This window comes from Ictalurus punctatus, chromosome 12 (assembly GCF_001660625.3).
Source record: "Ictalurus punctatus breed USDA103 chromosome 12, Coco_2.0, whole genome shotgun sequence".
Classification (NCBI taxonomy): domain Eukaryota; kingdom Metazoa; phylum Chordata; class Actinopteri; order Siluriformes; family Ictaluridae; genus Ictalurus; species Ictalurus punctatus.
The window spans coordinates 5,302,711-5,308,710 of NC_030427.2; positions in this window are offsets into that span (position 1 = coordinate 5,302,711).

Here is a 6,000-nt window from a genome sequence, read left to right on the forward strand (position 1 = left end):
ATGATGGGCAACACGATACATTAAGAGCCAGGGGGTGTAAACTTTTGAACAGGATGATTGGTGTAAACTGCTTTGTTGACACCAATAATTTTTAAAGAGCTTATTTTTTCACTTAGTACTGCCCTTCAGAAGCTACATAAAATATGTACATGTTTCCCATAAGATGAAATAATAACAATTTACAGTGTTCATCCTGTTTACAAGTTTACACCCCCCTGGCTCTTAATGAAGTGTGTTGCCTTCTCGAGCCTCAGAGAATGTTTGTACCTTTTGTAATAGTTGTGTTTGAGTCCCTCAGTTTGAACAGTATATAGCTACTGCTGGAAAGGGGTCAAATATGCAGAAGATGCTGGAAAAGCAAAGAATGTGCAGGATCTGGTGTGTTGGTCCGGGCTGGAGCCCCGTGTGTCTCCCTGTTTTTCCTTTCCCTGGGTTGCATTTTTCACTCCCTCTTGTTCCTGTTTGTCTGTGTGTCTGTGTGTGTGTGTCTGTCTGTGTGTGTGTGTGTGTGTGCGTGTCCCTGGGCATGGTGCTCCACCTCCTGTGCCTCATCAGACTCACCTGCTTCCCATCTACTCACCTCATCAACAGCCCATATAAATCCCGGTCCTTCAGCCACTCATCGCCAGATTGTTCTGGCTTCCAGTGCGGTACACTTCCGGTCCTACTCGTGGTTGCTTTCCGTTATTGTTAATGTTTTCCTCGTTGCGTTATCCTGTGCTCATCAAGATGTGGCCTTAAAAAATGTGTGTTCAGAAAGACTATCAGGCAGAATTCCGCAGGGCTCGTCAGACCAGTTTCTTAGAATAAATACATTTGTTACACTTCCAAGAATATCCACCAGGTGACGCATGGACTCAAGTGCATTTGGACCGCTGTGCCAAACTGAATCTCATGTAAGGAGTGCTCCCACTCTTAAGTGGATGTAATTAACTATCATAAATGTCATCATGTTTTTATTGGAAGCCTAAAATTTCGTTGTTAATTTCTGCTAATTCCACAGTTTATTTTACAAATATGTTCTGCATTAGTCAAAAGAAAAACGTTTATTTAATGAAGATAATGTTAAATTGTTTTTAAAGTAAACTACCAGTAAAAAGTTTTTAAATTCTTGTTCATTCTTTGTCACCATATAATAGCTAAACAAATTTATGAAATAACCAATTCAGAAAAGCCTGCACCCAAACAAAATTTAATGCAATATTTTGCTGTCCATTGCATGTAAGTTGTCCCGCTACAAGATGTTGGTATCATTGTAAAGATGAAAAATAAGATCTGATTACCCTAATTCAGCCAACAAAAAGCCTATATAAAATTTCCCATTGTCACAAGATTCGAACTTGTCACTCAATAATTTTTCATGGCGATGATAAACCACAGTATCAAGTTGAGCTCTATGACAGTGACACTTACTGGATGGATCTTGTTTGTACCAGACTGCAGACCAATCAGACTTAACTAGTTGTTTAAGCAATGGCCATTTACCACCCCAGCAAAGAAGTCTTTTGGTCAAATAAAGCCATGTTAATATGGGCAGATGTTATGGGGGCTGAGATTGAAGAACAGGGGCGACTGAAGCCGTGTGGAAAAGTGTCTAGCTACGCCTACAAAACTGTGTTTCTTAAGACAACGCCCTCAATGTGGGAATAAACTACAATCCCCTGAAAAATTGCGAATGACGTAGTCAAATACCAATCTATGCAGAAATATAAAACTACTGATTTAGTTGTTGGTAATAAATATAGAAACATTTATTTCAAAATATTAAGGTATATATAAATATTTAAGAAGTTTAAGAATATAGGGACACAGACTCGATTACGTCATTCTCAGTGCTTCATGGTTGTGAGCATTTACTGCAGAGCACAGAGATTTCTACTTCCGGAACCCAACTGTTACACTCTGAAGTAGTGAAGAATTTCATCCATTTATTTATTTAATTAAAATTAGCTTCTTTTTTTTTACAACACATTTCTGTATTGTTTAAAAGAAAGAAAATGTATTTAATAAAGGTAATGTTAAATTAAAAAAAATTGTAAGTACACTATCTGTCAAGTTTTTAAACACTTGCTTATTTTAAATAACATTTTTTAAATAATGTTCCTCATTTGCTAGTCATTTTTTTTAATTGCATGCTAGGGGGAAAATGTTACTATATTGTTTGCATTTCATAATGGGTCATGTTGAGCAACTGAATTTCTTACTGACCTATTTTCACTGAACCACCAGTTACAACTGTGACCAAGAAAAAAAGTTTTTTGAAAAGTTAGTGAATATATCATTAACTTTTTAAAAACTTTTTTTTTTTTTTAGAAAAGTAATGCAGTTTCTTTCATTGGGAAATCCAGGGAGTAAAATGCATTTGCTCAATTACTGTAGTTTGAATAGCTTGTCATGGAAATTAGACAACACATCTCTCAGACTCATCCTCTGAGGTAAAAAGGTTTATTACAGAAGGAAGAATGCAGGATAGAAGAAAGCAGGATAGAATAATGAGAGCACTCTCGTGCTTGTGCATGTATGGAGCACAAGGTACGATACACTTCTATGTAACGATAAGGAGCGGTTTGAGGCAGCTCAAACAGGCTTTGTTTCAGGGTCGAACCCTTAATAGAAGAACATGTTTGTGTCTCTGTAAGCAGATAAACATTCTGTACTAATCTAAATGATGTGACATGACCTTCTTTGACGTTATCCTCAGATGAACATGAATAGAACAAGAACAAAACTATTACAAAGTAAAAATGAATAATTTCCCTCACAAGCTTACGAGTAGCTTTGGATTCACAAATTCGCAAATTAATAGGTGACTAATGGGTTCACTTGCCGAAATTCTCTCATTCAACATGTATTGTGAGCCACCGATTCACATCAGCAGTTTCTTCACTTTATCCCATTACTCTTCACTAATGTCCCCATTCTGCCAGAAACCCCAAACACTTCTTAATTCACAACATCATGTTCAGCGGTCTCTCCTCCCAGGAGTGATTGTACCTGATCGGTGTTTAAATGTGTCCCAGGAGAAAGAGAAAAAAAACTGTACCCAGATTCAGTGGGACCAGGTGGGAGACCAAGGCCAGATGTTTTGCTGTGCTTTTGTTTAAGAATCTAATCCCACATAGCAATTAAACAATTTAATAAAAAAATAACTGTTGAATGTATTTCTTGTAAGCACTATTGATTATTTCCTCCTATATGGCTTCGATGCTTTAAAGCAGCTTGGTCTGCTATAGTTGGCAAAAAAAAAAAAAAAGTCTTTACTTATATCACGAGGTGCGAGTGGTGAGTCTTTTGGCCCTGAAAAGTGATAGTAGTGATAAATCCCCTTTGTCAGACTCTTTGTCAAAAACACAAAGAATTTCACTGTTTCTGAACCCAACAAGTCTGATTTAGCTAACTAAATCCTGTACATCCATTTCTTGCATTGATTAAGCTGCTGGCTCAGCAGCTTGAAAATTTTTTTTTTTAAATCCTACTTTTTTTGTCTCGGAAACAGTGATGTTTCATTATGTTGTATTAAATATAGACAAGAATGTGTTGCAATTTAAACATGTAATGTAAAATAATGTTTGAATGTACTACTGATTTTTTCATTGTATGGCTCTGATGCTTTAAAATCGCCCAGACTGCTGTGGTTTTATTGTTCAGTTTAATATCACACAAGAGAGGGTGGGGTGGGGAGTCTTTTATCACTGAGAGGTGATAATTGTGGGTGATCCAGACATCAGTAAGTAACTGGATTTCGCCAGCAGTAAGGTAGCAGGATTCATCCTCTTCAAAAACACAAAGAATTTTTGCTGTAAACGAACCACACCAAGGTTGCGTGACTTCAACGTCACCACCGCTACGCTTCTGACAACTCTTTCAACCGTTACTTAAAAAACACTACAATTGGAAAATGCTATGAACTGATAAATCTACAAGCTGGAACGTTTAAGTTGGAATAGTTTGCAAAACATGAGTATAAACAACGGGGCTGTAGTAGATGACTTGTGAGCAACCGTCTTTTTCAAGACACGTAAAACCTTAACAAAATCACGAGTGGGGTGTTACTGATGTATTTTATGTCGTAGTATAAAACATGAACATATCATGAGATTGCGTTAATCACAGACCTTATTTCAAGCATTTAACCAACAACCCATTCAAAACTCACTGACTTCGGGACAATGGATGTCAGGTCATAAGACAATTAAGTCGAGATCATGAAAAAACAAGAAAGAAAAAAATTAATAATGCATGGCTACTTAGGGCTTCTGTACAGTCCTGAAGTCAGGTTCAACTAAATCCTCGTCATTCATTTCTTGCATTGATTAAGCTGCTGGCTCAGCTTTCTGTCGTTATGATAATCATGCCGTTTTTCAACCATTAATATATGTTACTCTCAAAATTATACTTTGTTTTCATAATGCTGTATTCTGTATTCTCAATAAATTATGTATACAACTGTATTCTCAATATATTATGACCACAATCTCATAATGCTACAACTTTATTTTTGAAACCTGCTCTTGTAGCCGGTACTCCTGCCCCGAGCATGGTTCGAACCAATGTCCACTGGTATGGGAGGCAGACCCGCTAAAGAAAACATTGAAGTGTACAACCTATAGTAAACTGTAGGTCGCTAGTGTGTCTCTTGAGGCCAGTCACATTTATGACTTTTTGTGTTCCCCTGACCGACAGTTCTGTAGGTACACCTAATTTATGACCAGGGGTAGGGGGTAACCCTACCCGACTGTATCAGTGGGTCAAGATACCCGACTGTATCAGTGGGTCATTTTGGCACCTGTATGTCTGGGTTGTGTCCTTCCTTTCCTGGGGGTGTGGGTTTTGTGTATTGCGGGGGATCTCCCCCAACAAATGCGTTTATTTTAAGGAGACTGTTGTGAAACATGTTTCTCCCTGAATTAATCACACACAAATGTATACCTTTTGTGTATAAAAGTGTATCAAATGGTTAATATGAGGTATACATGTGTTACTATGTGGGGGATTTCGTTTTGTGTAACTACACTGTTAGAAAAAGCATGATGGTTGAATGTGAACATATATTAGCAGAATGTTTGTTTGTGAAATAATTGAGAACAATTGTTGATTACGCTTTTGGGAGAACGATCTGACTTTGAATGAAAATTTATTGAAATAAAACCCCTAAAACAGATAAACCATCGATATGGAGAAAGAAAATATTTACATATTTAATTTAAATTTACATATCTTCTAAACATAACCCTTAGGAAGTAAAATGTTTGCAAGTGTTGGCTAAATGAATCGCACATTTTGTTTAAACTAGAAGACAAGTTTTTCACGAGATGTCTTGCAAGCACTGTATAAAGCAGGAATGATGTTAAAAAACAATTAATCTCTCTCTCTATACACTCTGCCCATCCACACGTGTTCCCCTGGGAGACAGTTCTGTAGGTACAGTTAATTTATGACCGGGGTGGGGTGTAACCCTATCGACTTTGTTTATGTTAATGAGTTAGTCTCTGCGGTGTTATTGGCTTTACGAACCCCCACCAATACGTACGCGCTATGTTTAAAAATGGAGTCAGTCACGCAGAAGTTTCTAAGATCGAGGCTGTGTACTGGCGTGTGCACTGTGTAATATAGACGAATCTTCGGTTTCTCATTTTAGCTCACCGCTAAAGTTTTGTTTTATTTTGAGGAATACTTCAAAGAGGAGATGTCTGTCTATCTTAACAGTGTGTTTTTTATTATTATTACGCATTATTAAGAATGTTTATTTATTCATAAACGAATCATGGGACTGTTGCAATGGTCTACAGGTCTCTAATGCTCCAGGTGATGCTGACATTGTGTCTATTCCGGACATCGTAGACGCAATAACATTTCTGAACAAGGCAAGCAGTACGTACATGTGTTATTATTTATAAGTGTTCGTGCCTATGTACAGTGTCTCACAAATGTGAGTACACCCCTCACATTTTTGTAAATATTTGATTACATCTTTTCATGTGACAACACTGAAGAAATGAC